The sequence below is a fragment of the Girardinichthys multiradiatus genome, chromosome 21 (assembly GCF_021462225.1).
Source record: "Girardinichthys multiradiatus isolate DD_20200921_A chromosome 21, DD_fGirMul_XY1, whole genome shotgun sequence".
Classification (NCBI taxonomy): domain Eukaryota; kingdom Metazoa; phylum Chordata; class Actinopteri; order Cyprinodontiformes; family Goodeidae; genus Girardinichthys; species Girardinichthys multiradiatus.
In genome coordinates, this window is record NC_061813.1 from 13946180 (window position 1) to 13963626 (window position 17447).

The 17447-nt window shown below is 39.6% G+C and overlaps 1 pseudogene; it reads right to left on the minus strand.

Annotated features, from left to right (window-relative positions):
- Window positions 1–3889: 3889 nt before the first annotated feature.
- Window positions 3890–17447, minus strand: part of LOC124858494 — an 82339-nt pseudogene continuing 68781 nt past the window's right edge.

Here is a 17447-nt window from a genome sequence, read left to right on the forward strand (position 1 = left end):
GTAAAATTTAAATTAAGTGAAATGTTAAAAAGGCATAAAATTAAGACTAAAATACATTGTTTACCGCTGTTGTCATTATCTTGGTTGTCATGTGACCTGAGTGGGTAAGAGCGGAAGGGTCCTTGTGTGGCAGATTGAACATGCTAGCAGAAGGGAAACGGAAATGATAGTGACACCGTATTGTTCTTCATTTGTTGTTTAGTTTTCACAGTGTTAAGGTGTTCCAACGTCAAGAGAGAAAGAGAGGAATTAAAGATACCAAGACATCAGTATGAGACGCGGGTCTTCATTTCCTGTGTAAAACCGGTGCAGCTATTCTGACCATTTTCAATTATGCGATGGAATACACATTGTTCAGAAACATTTTAAACTGAAAATAATTACCAATCTAAGTGTAAATCTTTATCTTGGACCGCAACATTTTTTTGTTTTTACAAATGTGAGTTTTTCTCTTATGACCAAGTGCATTCTAAACCTACTTTCAGCTGAAACTTTATTTGATCATCCACCAAATGTTTGATTTGGTCTAGCAACATATTAGATTTGGATTAGGTGATAAAGTATAATTAATAAGAGTTAGGCATTTTACTACCTCTCTTGTGCAGAAGACCTATTAAAAACAATTTTTTATATAGAAATTTCAGCCTACTTAACATAATGTACATTTACTCTACAGTATACGCACTTAATATCTGCTCTTTAGTAATGTTCGATACCACGGATTTCCTTTTCTATCTGATACTGAGTAAATTTCAGGCTGGTATTGGCGATACCGATCTGATACTTTATGCAAATACACCTAATGTGGCTGGTAAATCTAAGAAAAGCATTGCTGTTTTATTACACTGGGTGACTCAAATTAAAATTGCCAGCAAAATATTTAATTGAATAGTTAATGCCACAAGTTTGTCAATACCCACATTTTAAAATATTGATTTAAACAGTTAAAGTAAATTTGACTGACTGCAAACAACAATACATACATTTATAGACAGTGTTACTTGTGTCCATCTTTACTTGTTAATAATTTTTATAGTACACAATAGCTGTTTTTTTGCTTGTTCTGTAGAATCTAAAGACACTTTATGAAGTCTAATTTGAATTATCAATTATTTAGGAAACCTTACTTGAATCAAGGCTTCTTTGCCTATGAGATGAGCTTGCACTGTTCCCACATTTTTCCTCTGTACCTGATTATTTCCTGCCTGCAGTACCAAAGGCCTCCACCAGAGACGTCTTTCTTGCCCCAGCAGCAGTACCTGACACTGAGCTCTCCTCTTCTGTCCTCCTCATTATAGTACAGGTCCTTCTCAAAATATTAGCATATTGTGATAAAGTTCATTATTTTCCATAATGTCATGATGAAAATTTAACATTCATATATTTTAGATTCATTGCACACTAACTGAAATATTTCAGGTCTTTTTTTGTCTTAATACGAATGATTGTGGCATACAGCTCATGAAAACCCAAAATTTCTATTTCACAAAATTAGCATATATCATCCGACCAATAAAAGAAAAGTGTTTTTAATACAAAAAACGTCAACCTTCAAATAATCATGTACAGTTATGCACTCAATACTTGGTTGGGAATCCTTTTGCAGAAATAACTGCTTCAATGCAGCGTGGCATGAAGGCAATCAGCCTGTGGCACTGCTGAGGTTTTATGGAGGCCCAGGATGCTTCGATAGCGGCCTTTAGCTCATCCAGTGTTGGGTCTTGAGTCTCTCAACGTTCTCTTCACAATATCCCACAGCTTCTCTATGGGGTTCAGGTCAGTAGAGTTGGCAGGCCAATTGAGCACAGTGATACCATGGTCAGTAAACCATTTACCAGTGGTTTTAGCACTGTGAGCAGGTGCCAGGTCGTGCTGAAAAATGAAATCTTCATCTCCATAAAGCTTTTCAGCAGCTGGAAGCATGAAGTGCTCCAAAATCTCCTGATAGCTAGCTGCATTGACCCTGCCCTTGATAAAACACAGTGGACCAACACCAGCAGCTGACACGGCACCCCAGACCATGACTGACAGTGGGTACTTGACACTGGACTTCTGGCATTTTGGCATTTCCTTCTCCCCAGTCTTCCTCCAGACTCTGGCACCTTGATTTCCGAATGACATGCAGAATTTGCTTTCATCCGAAAAAAGTACTTTGGACCACTGAGCAACAGTCCGGTGCTGCTTCTCTGTAGCCCAGGTCAGGCGCTTCTGCCGCTGTTTCTGGTTCAAAAGTGGCTTGACCTGGGGAATGCGGCACCTGTAGCCCATTTCCTTCACACGCCTGTGCACGGTGGCTCTGGATGTTTCTACTCCAGACTCAGTCCACTGCTTCCGCAGGTCCCCCAAGGTCTGGAATCGGCCCTTCTCCACAATCTTCCTCAGGGTCCGGTCACCTCTTCTCGTTGTGCAGCGTTTTCTGCCACACTTTTTCCTTCTCACAGACTTCCCACTGAGGTGCCTTGATAAAGCACTCTGGGAACAGCCTATTCGTTCAGAAATGTCTTTCTGTGTCTTACCCTCTTGCTTGACGGTGTCAATAGTGGCCTTCTGGACAGCAGTCAGGTCGGCAGTCTTACCCATGATTGGGGTTTTGAGTGATGAACCAGGCTGGGAGTTTTAAAGGCCTCAGGAATCTTTTGCAGGTGTTTAGAGTTAACTCGTTGATTCAGATGATTAGGTTCATAGCTCGTTTAGAGACCCTTTTAATGATATGCTAATTTTGTGAGATAGGAATTTTGGGTTTTCATGAGCTGTATGCCAAAATCATCCGTATTAAGACGATAAAAGACCTGAAATATTTCAGTAAGTGTGCAATGAATCTAAAATATATTAATGTTAAATTTTCATCATGACATTATGGAAAATGAACTTTATCACAATATGCTAATATTTTGAGAAGGACCTGTAGTCTCGTATTCTGTTTTGCGGTTTAACCTGATGTGTTTTACAAGGTTTGTTGTGTTGCCACAACTCTTCACCGTTTTTCCGCAAACATCACAAACCGCAACTGTTTGTGAAGCTGAAATAGCTCCACATGACTGTTTCCGCTCTGTTATTCTGTCTGAGTGACTGAATGATTGCTGAATGCATGCCGCTTTGGCATACACACTTACCAAGGTGGAAGGAAAAGCAGTTCCCACCAATTGGAGAATTTAAACAAGATCTCAATAGTTTAATTTATTTGCACTGTGTTCCTGTAATGATATACATTACCTCAAATTACTTAAGTACCAAAATGTTCAATATTCTGATTTGAGAATCAACTTTAGAGCATACAGATCTGGTATCTGAGGTACCGATGTTTCAGCATCAATCTGCACATCACTTCTGCTCCCCTTTATTAATTACTGCATCAGGCAACCTCGATTCATGTGCCTCTCCCATTTCCCTCCAGACTGTGAGAGTTAACATTCATCTGAAAAACAAAGCAAAAACAAAAAACCTTCAGACCAATAGGCAACAGTCCAGCCTTTTTTTCTTTTCAGCACTGGAAGAAGCTCTGAGGTTGTCTTACGTTCAGCAAGGGGTTTAACATAAGAAATAGGACAGTTGTAGCTAATATCCTGAATGCATCTGTAGGTGGTGGTAGTGAATCTCCCTAAAGTTCTTAAATAGGCTTTGCTTTACAATACTCTAGAAGCATTGGTTTACCTTACTACTTGTGCACAAGTTTTTCCTTCCACTAAACTTTACATTAATTTGAATAGTTATTGCCCCATGAGTTTCAGAGTTTGAGATAGACATATTTGTATATACATATTTTATTTATTTTTCAACAACACCTCTCCTCTAACTCACTAAGATTTTTTTACACTATTTTAAAATTCAATAGATAGACAGTTCGCTATTTCCCATCTGTGGTCGGAGGCCGGGAGAGGGAGTGGGCCCTCTAGTCTGGTGCTGGGGCTGGCATTTCGGCTCTCTTGGGATTGCTTAGGTTCCCTTGGATCTCGGCCCCTGGCTTTGGGCCCTGGTCTGCCGGCTGGGGGGTGCCGGGCTTGATTGGGATGTGGCCCCGCTTTGGTGGAGGGGTTGGCCGGCCAGACTGCCCGGTGGGCCGTGGTGCGCCATGCGGGTGTGTGGGTGGCTGGTGGGCTGGGGCACCCCCAGGGTTTGGGGGTGGAGTTGGCCGGGTCCCCGTTAACTGGTGCTGCTGTGGCCTTCTTCCACTGCTTCCTTCTGTGGTTCTGGCCCATGGTTGGGCGCAGGGCTGCGGTTGGCGGTCAGGTGGGTGGGGCGGCAGAGCATGTCTTGTGACTGCACCGGGGCGGCTGGCAGGTTGTGCTTGGTCTGGAGTGGTTGGCCTGCATGGCCCAGGTACCCGGCTGGTGCATGTATGCCTCTCGTGGACTGGTGGGCTGGGGCTGCTGGCGCTGTCTGGGGGGGTTGGGCGGGCTTGGAGTTGTGTTGCTCTGCGGGCTGCCGTGTCCGGGGGGGGATCGGAGCGGTGGGCTGGGGGGTGGTGTGGAGGGGCTGCAGCCTGTGGGGTGGAGGGGTTGTGTCCACTTCTAGAATGTGGGGTCACCGGCGTTTGGATCGGCTGGGCGGCGATGGTGAAGCTGAGCTGGATAGTGTTTCTCCCTGGGCGGTCGTTGCAGTGGCAGTGATGTAGTGTTTTTTTGTGGCTGAGGGGGGCATGGTGGAAGACACTGGCCCTGGGTGCCTGCCTCTGGCTGGGCACCTCTTGGTAGGTTAGTTTGTCCCATCATGGTGCAGGGTCGGGGTTCCTGTTGTGGGTGCGGTGCTCGGTGGGGTCTGAATTGTTGCACCAGTGGGTGGGGGTGGCGTTGTGCGGGGCCCTTGCCTTGCCATTGCGGCGGGCTGTGTGGTGGGGGACCGGGGTGCGGCGGGGGTGCTTAGAGCAGGGCTGTGTGTGGAGCTTGCGCTGTGTGGGTGTGGCTTTATCGGCTTCTCAGCTATGGAGTTCACCTGTGGGGATTTTCGCGGCAGGGGGGCGGGGGGGCGGGGGCTGGACCAGGGGGTCTGGGCGATGCCGACGCTGTCTGCCTGTCTGTGCCCCAGGAGGGATGGGGACCACCTCCTGGGTCCGGGGGCTGGTTGCCCCTAGGGGGTACCGGCACCTGGACCTGGGAATATAGAGTGTGCATGGGGAGTGTGAGTGAGTGTATGACGTCCATTATTGTTTGTCTTTACGTTGGGTGCGAGTGATTTTATGTGTTCGTCCGGGGATCGTGGGGCAGGTCTGTGGGTCCTCACACTCACTTGCATATTTTTGTGGAGAAACCTTGTATACAAAAACACGTTCACACTCATACTCACAGGTCTTAAGCTTCAGGTGTTGACAGATACACAGATGTTCTATATTGGGCTGCACCTCTCACTAAGTACATTTTACATTCATAAGTACCGTGTACTATGTTGTTAAAAAAACCAAAAAAAAACAGCTGCAGGTGTATAAGCAAGCAGTGTAATCTTGTATTCTCTTCATCCTTCTTTCTCTCCTCCACTCTTTCCTCCTTTTCACCCCGTTTTCCCTTTTGCCCCATCTCTCTCTTTTTCAAGCTTCTTTTTTCCTTTTCATTTCAGTCTCCGTGTCCGTAACAATTGAAATATTCTCAAAGAAGTTTATGATAAAGTTTATTTTATAAATATCAAGCAAAGCTTTAAAGCATTAGCTGTGATGCTCCGCTTGTGAAAGTAAATCTGTTGGGCAATTTCTTGGCACTCAAACAACAATTCTGAGCGCTACTCTGCCGGACAGGACACGGTAAAAAATAAAAATAAAAAATCAAGTTCAATAGATATTTTATCTAATAATTTGTTTTTTGTGTGTTTTCATTTCTGTACAACCTATAATCATTAGGAGGGGTGTGCTTCTTGTTATGTAAAAGAGAATCTTCCTTCTTAATAGATGTTGTCATTTTCAGAGTTTTATTTAAAACACTTGTCGTTTATAAATAGATTAGAACAGCTGTGCCAGTTCTTTTTTTATTCAAAAAAGAAGTGGGACAATAAATTGTGTACACTGTAGTTCTGCTTCACTGCAGACAGTCAATTCAGATGAGCTGAAATATTGAGAAGACAGCAAGGCTGAAGTCTAGACAAACATCTGTCTGGTCTGTGAGCAATTTTCTGTACATTCATCCATTTTTAACTTGACCTTGTTCACTTCAGGACCAGCCCATCACAGGGAAACACCAAGATGATGGCAAGGGTAACACTGTGCACAACTCAGGCTGTCTTAGCCCTAATGCATATATTCACATTCACACTCGCATCTGCACCTGGGAGCTCACAGCTTCCAGTTCACCAGAGAAAACTAACAACAAAAGCCAAGAAGTGGAAATAATTTTTTTCATACACTTTCAAACAACAGAGAAGCATCTTTCTTAGCTGGGTCATAGAAAATGAAACAACCCTCTTGCTCCCCTCTGCATTATGTAAAGAGTTAGCTTTAAAACATCCATTAATTCTAATCTTTTTGAGAAAAACAAAACTAAATTCTTTGACCAGGAGGCGATATTTAGCACCAATTAGTGTCCCAACAAAAAAAATCTTGAATATGTGAATTTATTAAAGGCTTTAATTAAAGAATTATCATGCCATTTTGGCCTTCTCTTTGGTTTATTGGGGATTTTTCAATGATATGATAAAAGTCACTTCTAAAACAACATATCAGGATAGTTTCATTATTTTTTTATATTTTAAAGCCAGGGTATTAATGTTTATAGCGTGAGAGTAACATAATGTTACTCTCACTCTCACTCTCATGATGTTACTTTTTAAACAAATGTGTCCAATTAGTTTTATGTGTGAAAAAGGCCAAAAATTAGCACAAACATACATCAAATGATGGTGAGGGAGACATTCAGAATTAGTGATAATGAATGATGACTGCTGATGAATTGTATCCTTGTTTCATTTAAATTGCATTTAAATTATATATTCCTGGAACAGAAAGGTGCCAGCTACAAGCCTCTTTTGTCTTGAATTAAAGACAGAACCTAATCTTAAAGAGATACACAAAACATTCTCCCTGTAAATTGTTAATTCAACAAGAAGATCAGGTGAACACATCAAATCCTTGAAGAGCTGACATCAGCTTGGAATAAAAGTAGAAAAAAATGACTCCAGGGAAACAGGTCAGATTGAGAGACACGTGTCAGACTGCTGGGAGTTAGAACAAGAAATATCACACACTGCGAGGTACTGGAGCAGCAGGCATGGTGTGATTCAGGATGTTGCAATGGTGAGAAGCATCACGAATAGACCCTGCAACAGATGTGGTAGAATATTTCAAATTGAAGGAGTGGTGTTGACGTTGCTGGAATTGTATCAAAGAACTTAAACATTATTCATTGCTTATATTTTAACTTAAATTTATCTCCCTTTGGATCAGTTTATTTTGGTTTTGACCTAGTTTTTAGTTTTCTTGGCCTAGTACTACTGTAAATTATTTTTTGGTTCTGTGCTTGATATTTTGATATGTATTATTTTACTTTTCTACACAACATATTCTGTACTTTTGCTTCTTTTTAGAAAATCTAAAACATGGGCTCATTCGACTGAGAAGATATCTTCCTCAGAAACAAGAACTGGAATGCTGAAAAGTTATTTTGACAGTTTCAGTTTTGAGTATTTCAAGGTTTAATTTGTAACAGAGACTAAAAAACTGAGACTAAAATAGAGCTAATGTGGACTCAACATCATAGTGGTAGAAGGCAGAAGAGCTGCATTCACTCATCGAGTTTTCATAAAAGGGCCCAGGTTCTTGAAAACAAAAAATACGTGTTGAGCTGATTCTGAAGATCTGGAAACATAGAACTTCAGAACCCATCTGTAGAAGTTAGGGCTGACCTGCGGTACTTTTGGGAAGATTGAAGCCCTTCGAGGCACATTGTACTAGTTGCTTTATTTGCAAACATTTTGCATTTCAAATTTACCCCTTCTCAGCATCTGATTCACATAGAAAATGACACTAATATTATGACAGTACTATTACACCATTAGGTTTAGTAGGTGAGAGCAATTCACACTTCTTTTTTTTAAAATTAAATTACAGTTCCTCTTAATTCATAATTTAAGTAAAAGCTTCCACCATTAACAGCATGCACAAAATGCACAAAGTGATTCCTAAAAACTAGAACAAAACCCCATTCTATCATATTTGGAATCGTATTTCTTATTTTCATTATGTAATGTGGATGATTTATCTCATTTTTACTTAAAGATAAAAAGGATTTACTCGTACTCGTCATCTTCCGCTTTATCCGGGACCGGGTCGCGGGGGCAGCAGACTCAGCAGACGCCCAGACGTCCCTCTCCCCAGACACCTCTTCCAGCTCCTCCGGGGGGAGCCCAAGGCGTTCCCAGGCTAGCCGAGAGACATAGTCCCTCCAGCGTGTCCTGGGCCGTCCCCTTGGCCTTCTCCCGGTGGGACGTGCCTGGAACATCTCCCGAGGAAGGCGTCCAGGAGGCATCCGGTATAGATAAAAAGGATTTATTGAACTTAAAATATATGATAATTTACAACATTTTTCGACAGGCAAGTTTAAATGTTTAAATTAATTGGATGACAATATGGTGACCTTGTTTTTGTGTGTGGAGTTGATTAGTGCTTGCTGGTCCATGAGGACCATCAGGACCCTGCTTACCCTCAGGGCAACAACATCCTGGATCAGACTCGTCCTCAGTAGCTCTCATACGTGTGATGAAAACAGGTCATGTTTACACATCTCATTACAGCAAAAGATTTCCACACTATTGTATGGTTTGCAATTGATGAATTAAAACTTTTGCTTCATTGTCACACTTCATTTACTGTAAAAGAGGAAAAAGTATACCTTTTACATTTCTGCCTCCTTTCCCTTTGTTTTTCTCCTTGCAAAAACAGCTTTCAACAGATGAAAGATATTTCTTGCTAACAATGTGTTGAAAACAGCACTGATCTTTAAGAACTAGTCACTTTTTGCCTTGACAGGAATTGCGCAAACATTTACATAAATGTGGCTTGCAATTTCTCCTAATTAATACACTTAAATATGGACAAACTAAATGGATTTTATTTAGTTGGCAGCACCATTTGAGATGCAAATCTCTATTTGTAAATTACACAAACTTTGAGTCATCAGCAAAAGTTACCACCTGCAAAGATGCATAGAGATGTTTTGGCGAATCACCCTGTTGATGACCTGGTTGGTGAAAGTGTGAGGATTGGCACAGTGAAAAAAAAAAGGACCTGTCAGAACAAATGATAAACCAAAACACCATCATTTTATGATTCATTGCAGTAAGGTAAGAGTTGTTCTTTTGTTTCAACCTTTCTGGACACTGGCTAAAACATTCATATTTTATTAAATTTATATTTTATTTTACGTCATAATGGTAATGCTTGTGAATGTAATGCACTATTTTCTTAAGCTGAATGTCAAGCTTCTATGGAATATAAGCTAAATTCGAACCCAAGCCCAAAGCTGCTGCCCCCTAGAAACTTTTTGTCAGCTCATCTCACAGAGGAAGCCAGAGATGAGAGCAGCTCAGAGGAATAGCCTTGGGCAGAACCCTCTGCAAATGCTCTACTCAACAACCCTGACTGATTCAAGGGAGCCTCTCTTTGAGCTTCAAACAAATGTGAACCAATTGGCTTCCCACCATATGCTGCCTCCATACAGATCTTTCCAGCTGTCTGGGTCAATATAAAAAAGGTAGCTTTACGAGCACACTCAGAATTTAAGGCAGGAAAGTACAGAGATTTGAACAGACAAAAAGTGATAATTTCTCTAACTATAACAGATAAAATATGGAATTAAAAAATGTTTAGGACACGATGAAACCTCAGGCGAGGCTGAAATGGCACTTATCAGCTGACAGCCAGACAGAAAACAAACAGATCTCTTTGTGGCATTGTGCTTCTCAGCATCAGAATAACTCAGAAAATTGGCACAAAACAAATAACATGAAGGAAATCATATATGAATTAGTTAGTATTACTGTGCTTCCTGTCAGTTAGGGTTTGTCAATTTCATCTCAAGAACCATAAGGCAATATGAATCAGACTGGAAGTCTTATCCTGATGGATGAAGGTGCTTAAATGTATGACAGGGTTGTACAAATAAATGCAGGTACAATGTAGACTAAAACGATGCAAATATAGCAAAACACTATTAAACATTACATTTGAGTACATTCAAATTTACAAAGACTTTAAAGTAAAGTTGATGTCACCCTTTTAGCATATCTAAAAATACTTTTTACATGAATCTAAACATGAAGAGACGAAGTCCCTTTCTAATTCTAAAGTTTAGGTGACTTCTGTAATGGGCCACCAATTTGTATAGCGTACAGTACAGACCAAAGGTTTGGACACACCTTCTCATTCAAAGAGTTTTCTTTATTTTCATGACTATGAATATTGTAACTTCACACTGAAGGCATCAACACTATGAATTAACACATGTGGAATTATATACTGAACATAAAAGTGTGAAACAACTGAAAATATGTCTTATATTCTAGGTTCTTCAAAGTAGCCACCTTTTGCTTTGATTACTGCTCTGCACACTCTTGGCATTCTGTTAATGAGCTTCAAGAGGTAGACACCTGAAATGGTTTTCCAACAGTCTTGAAGGAGTTCCCAGAGATGCTTAGCACTTGTTGGCCTTTTTGCCTTCAATCTGCGGTCCAGCTCACCCCAAACCATCTCGATTGGGTTCAGGTCCGGTGACTGTGGAGGCCAGGTCATCTGGCACAGCACCCCATCACTCTCCTTCTTGGTCAAATAGCCCTTACACAGCCTGGAGGTGTGTTTGGGGTCATTGTCCTGTTGAAAAATAAATGATGGTCCAACTAAACGCAAACCGGATGGAATAGCATGCCGCTGCAAGTTGCTGTGGTAGCCATGCTGGTTTATTATACCTTCAATGTTGAATAAATCCCCAACAGTGTCACCAGCAAAACACCCCCACACCATCACACCTCCTCCTCCATGCTTCACGGTGGGAACCAGGCCTGTAGAGTCCATCCGTTCACCTCTTCTGCGCCGCAGAAAGACAACGGGGTTGGAACCAAAGATCTCAAACTTGGACTCATCAGACCAAAGCACAGATTTCCACTGGTCTAATGTCCATTCCTTGTGTTCTGTAGCCCAAACAAGTCTCTTCTGCTTGTTGCCTGTTCTCAGCAGTGGTTTCCTAGCAGCTATTTTACCATGAAGGTCTGATTCACACAGTCTCCTCTTAACAGTTGTTCTAGAGATGTGTCTGTCAGGTTTAAACAACCTACAATACTTATAACAACACAAAAAGAAAAGAGAGACAAAGTATTCGTTATTTTACTCGCTGTTTGTCTTATATGTGCTCACATTCTCATATCATTTAAACAGCCACTTCTCTCAGATTTTTAACTGTAAGTTTATCTTCATGAGTACAAAGACAAGAGGTACATACTGACATTTAAATCACAGAATCATATAGAAATGGATCTGGATACAGGTCAGAAAAGTGGTCAGTCCCATCCTCGTCATTTTCATCATCCTGATGTTTAAATAACGGATAGAGTTGTGTAACTCTGTTTTCCATAGGAGAAATAGCTGTGGTGATAAGACGGTTATACAGAGAACAAAGGCAGGGAATCCAACAACATCCACACAATGTCAAAATTGCAGCAAACACTGCAAAGGAAATTATTACTGATGATACTAAAATTTTATACTTCCCAAACATATCCAGCCAGGAGTCCCACATCGAGGTGTCTACTCCAGAATGCTCTTTCATTTTGCCATTTAGAGATCTCAAACCTTCTATGGCTTTCATTTGGCTGCCATCAGCCAGCAGCAGTGTTGTTAGGTGTGAATGTGCAACATTTTTCTCCGAAAATAGCACAAACTTCTCCTTTTTCAGCTAACAACATGTCCAAAGCAATTCTATTCTGGAATGCCATCAGGGACGTTGAAGCCAATCGGTCATGGACAGTTCAAACCCGCTTTGTGTCCAATTTCCTAGTTTTTGAACATTGTAATGGATATAATTGATCCTGTCTACGTTTCTGTTCAACGTACACCACCAACAGATACTTGATTCAAATCCTGCAGCTACTTGATCAGTTAATCTGTCTTCATCTATAGCATCTATGTATGTAGAGTCTCCCTCAGTCTGCCAAGCTGCTTCTCTGCACTTCCTATCACGCCAATCATGTGGATTTAACACTAAATAGTCCATCTGTTACTTCATCTACTAACATAGGATATAACCATAAAGTAATTAAGCACAGAGTCCTGTTACTTTTGAAGGTGATCAATCAAACAACCACCACCAAATGTCTCATCTAGAGACTGGTTTAAAACACTTATTTACTTTTATAATTGTAATACACCATACTGCAATGAGATTTCCCAATTTATTGCCTCTCTCTGTCATATTTATACAGGTATAGTTTCCAGTGGTGACTCGCTTATGGAAAACTGATTTATCCCTATCTGCTCTAATTACAGGAAAAACAGAATCCTTGTGCTGACACATTTCATTAGGATTAGTTTGATTCATTACTTCCATCACACAGAGTTGTGGTATCACAGCTGGAATTACTTGTAACAAAAGCCTGGAACCCAAACACACAACACAATCTTTTTTAGTCATGTTAGCTGCTTGCTCTACCATCAATAACCAGTTATTATTTGTTCCTGATACTCCTGTTATAACCTGGAACTTAGTCATCTGTAGTTAAGTTTCCTAACATAATTTTTACTCTCTTCGCTTTGTTACCTGGATTGCATTATCAACTTTATGGAACTTAAACAACTTCTTTTGATGACTAGCATAAGCAATGGTGCACCGCTCTGGTGTCCAATTATTTCCTTCATCAGCTACCATCATGGACCATGAGGTGTCTCTTCTATCATTAGTTAAATACCATTTATAACTTCAATAATCCTGTCCTTTCCTTCCTCATTTGGTCAAGCTAATGAGTGGGATCAGCACCACAGCTATGGTATTAGATTTCACGCACACTTGAATGCCATAAGTATAAGAAGTTTGTTTAGTACACATAGTTAGGTTATCTTACCTACCTTGATTTATAGCAGGTGCTGTTTCATATAACTCATAACAGATGTTGTTACATTCTAAGTCATCTTGACTGGTTCCCAGAAATACCATAAAAATAAAAATCAATATAAGAAAAGAAATATAACCACCCAGCATCAGAAAACATTGCTCATCCATCTAGAAATCATTTTGGCTGAAATGTTGACTCCTCTAAATGGTTCCAGTGTCTTAATTGTCTTCACTGACTTTCGGGTCTCTCCAGCCTCTAAATGTCTGGGTCCACCCTATTATCAGTCTATAAATCACTTCCCCTGGCGGAGCTTTCAACCGAAATGATGTTTTTACAATGTGTAAGGTGAATCCAAGTTGATCTCTCAGTTATTTTACTGCCCTTGCAGTGGTTAATAATAACTAATATGGATCCTCCCACTTAGGTGAAATACCAATGTTTCTTCTTTACACTTCTTATTAACACCCAGTCTCCTGGTTCCACTAGTTAGTTTTCCTGCTGGGAAATAGAACATTCCTCATAGCTTAAATTTATTCTGTTGCTTTTCTAACATACTCCTCATATAATCAGCTAGGTTAGCTTCTTCATCTAACTCCCACTTATTTTTGAACTGTGGTAATCTGTATGGTCTTCCAAATAACATTTCATAGGGTGTTAGCCCTGAGGTGCTTGTAATGTTTAGTTGGAAATAGTTCTATCCGTTTAGAAAATGCATCTATAATGACTAAACAAAACTTTTTCCCTTCACTGTAGTTTAACTCAATAAAATCCATATGAATTGTTTGAAAAGGGTTTCTTAGTTTTGAAAATTGTCCCCTTCGTGGTCTTAACTTCCCTTGTGGATAATGTTTTACACATGCTAAACATGTTTTACAAAAATTTTTTTAATAAGAATTTTAGAATTTAATCAATATGTTATATAATATTAATATATCTGTCCTACTATTCCCCCCAGTTGAGACATTGTGAAACACGATGGCTCAAATATTGCTGCCCATTTATAGGTTCTTTGGTAGGACAGGTTTATTATCTGGTCAAATATAGTTTTCATCTTTTAATGCAGCTCCATGTTTTTTCCACATTGCTATCTCCTGTAGTGAGCTTTATTGTTGCATCTTTTCTAACACTATATCCATTGTCACCAATGCATATCCTGTTTGTGTCTTCTCCCTCTCATCTTTTAGAGAAATCATTCACATAAACAATTTCGTGATCCTGCAAATCACTTCTAATTTATTATTTCTTCTTTTGTTTTCTAATTCTGCAGTAATAATGCTGAAACTGCATGGGAAACTCTTAAGGTTAAAAGGTGAAACAACACTATTGCAGCACTGCAACTGTCATTTTAGGCTGCAATTACAGCTCTCACATAATATGGTTGCACACAGGCAACACTATCTAGTTTTGAAAAGAAATAGGCTATTATTTTCATTTTATCTCCATGTTGTTGAACCAGAACTGAAGTCATAAAATGTCCCTGGCAATCTACCATCTGAACAAACGGTTTACTATAGTCTGGTAATGCTAAAGCAGTACTGGAAACTAGAACTTGTTTTATGTGGGTAAATGCTTCTTCAGCTTCTAGACTCCATTTCAGTTCAGACGTCATTTTCAGCTCTTCCTTATACATTAATTTGTTTAATGGAGTTACTATTTCTGCATAATTTGGCACCCAGTTTCTACAATAATTAGTTAGTCCAAGGAAGGACATCATTTGCTTTTTTGTTACTGGTTTTAGAACTTGTAATATTGCAGTCTCTTTCTTCTACAATTGTGCGTCCCCCTGCGCTAAGATTGTGGCCGAGGTATTTAACCTCATTTTTACACAACTGAAGTTTCTTTTACTGACTTCGTGTCCCTCTTCTGCTAAATGTTTCAATAATGCTATTGTGTCATTTTTACAGGTCTCCTCATCAGGAGAGGCTAATAGCACATCATCAACATATAGTAAAACCTGACTACCTCCTGGAGGGTCAGACTTGGCCATACTTGCACTCATTACCTGAAAGTATATAGTTGGACTTTCACAGTAGGCTTGAGGTAGTCTGGTATAAGTATATCTTTGTCCCTCAAAGGTAAATGCAAACCAGAACTGCCTATCTTTCCTGTTGATGGAGCTTGTTTCTTAACTGGAAAAATGGGGGTGTTACATGGTGAATCCTCACATTTTATTATCACCCCTGCAGTTATTAAATCCTTTATTACTGGTTTTATTCCTTCACGAGCATCATATTTCAAAGGGTATTGTTTTACTCTGGGCCTGTATTCTGTTTTTGCTCTAATTTGAACAGGTAATGCTCCTTTTACTAAACCCACATCAGTAGGGTCTGTTGACCATTACTTATCAGGAACTTCATTCAAAAACAGTTCCTCCTGTTCAGTAAGAAATATTTCTCATTATTGTTTTGTATGCAAATGTATCCCTTCCTGCACCATCACTGTCCAGAATAATGGCTTCCTTGTTAATCCTGTGGATGCACTAGTTTCTGTATTCATTGTTGTTGCAAACCATTCTGTGGCATATTTTCCCCTCTGTACTATTTTTCCTAAGTCCTGCCACTTGAGTTCTTTATCCTTGAATAAAGATATGTGTGGAGGTGTCCACATTTTATAGAGCTTCTTAATGTCTTCCTCTAACACTATTTCAGCAACTGACGTACTCTTCCTATCTGTATAAACATAAGTTACCATGACTTTTATAGGGGTTACTTTATTTAATACTTCTTCATAAATTTTATCCTGTCCAGGAGTATTTTTATACCACATGGTAATATGTAGATCATCTGGTGTCATTTGATCTTGTAGTCGAGTAATGACATTTCTTCCTTCTGTTAGTAAAGCCGTCCCTACGTCTAGGGGTGACTTATTTAGAACATCCAGTTAATAGTGGTAATAAGGTGGTCCTACTCCTTTTTAACATCAACACCCTGATGTGTATTGTCTGTAATTTCCTCTGCTCACTCCTCTCTGACCCCTGCAGTTTTTGTCCTCTGCCTCTAAATTTTTCTCTTTCTCTGTTGTTTTAATAATAAATCTGCTCTTCTTCTTCTTCTTGCTGAAAAAAAAGGTGTTGCCTATTTAATTATTTATTTATTTATTTCCTTTTTTTTTATCCTTCATTACTTTTTCTGCATGGAGGGCATGATTTACATAGTCTTCTAGATTTGCTGTGGGGAACCCTATAAAATGTCTCCTCACGCAGATATTAATTGCATCCCTGGAACCAGCATGTAGTGCATTTTTTTAACTGCTGTTAATAAGCTCCTTGCTTATTGTAGACCACTATGTATTTTAAACACTTTTGTCAGTCTAATCCTATATTCTTCAAAAGGTTATTCCTCTTTTTGTTTCACTCTGTCTATTAAAAAGAGTTAAATATTTTCTAAGGTTACACAGAAAAAAAAACCATGTCATGCCATGAACCTCCGTGACACACTGTATCAACAGCCTTCAGCGTCTCAAAACAATAATAATAAAAAATAAACACAAATAAAACATACATGAGGAACAGCCATGGTGGGGATGGATTTATTCACCAAAGGGACTCATTTTAGCCCATCCAATCCTGTCAAACCTCATCAGATCTTTGGTACAAAACAAAAACTTTCCACCTACTCTTTTTACTCCCCTTCTTCTGTCCCTGCTGTTCTATTTTGTAAATCCATCAAAAATTACTTCTTAGCCCTCTGACCTTTTCTGCTTTCCACAAAAACGTCCATTCTTGTCTCCTGCATCACATCTCTCTCTTTTTAGTTACTTTTAAGCAATAATCTACATCCTCATAACCTTCTTTGTCCATTTTTCTTAAATCACGTTTACTTTTAATGTACTTTTAATTATTGCATCCTATAGATCACCTAATGTTTTAGAGTTTAAACGACCATCATAATGATATGTGGTTATCCATTTATCTAAATATTTAATTTTAATATTTTAATTTGATCCTGTGCTTCCATAAATTTCCAATCTTTACATTATTATTCATTTTAGTGTATTTAAATCACCCTTTTCCCATTTCTTCTATTTAAATTTGGTCCAGCATATAAATACCTAGGGTATTCTAAATACTGGATTATTCTGCTCAGTAGGGTGACAGAAAAATCTCCTTTTGTGGTAATTCTCACTTCAACTCTTTTGAGTAGAGAATTCTTGCCTTTGCATCCACAAAAGTTAGTCACTTACAATCCCACTGCTTTGGTATGAGGCAAAACCTAGTGGTTTAAATCCTGCATTCATTTCTCACATGCACACATTTAAACATGAATTTTTCTTAGTATTTTTTGTTGTTTAAAATACTTAAACGCGGACTCCGCCGTTCTGGAAACACGGAAGTTTAGTATTACTTTCTTAATACTTATACTTTGAGCAGGACTCCGGCGCACTGCTGTTACCTGTTAGTGCCTAGGATTCACAGGGTTTGTTTACTTCACGCAATG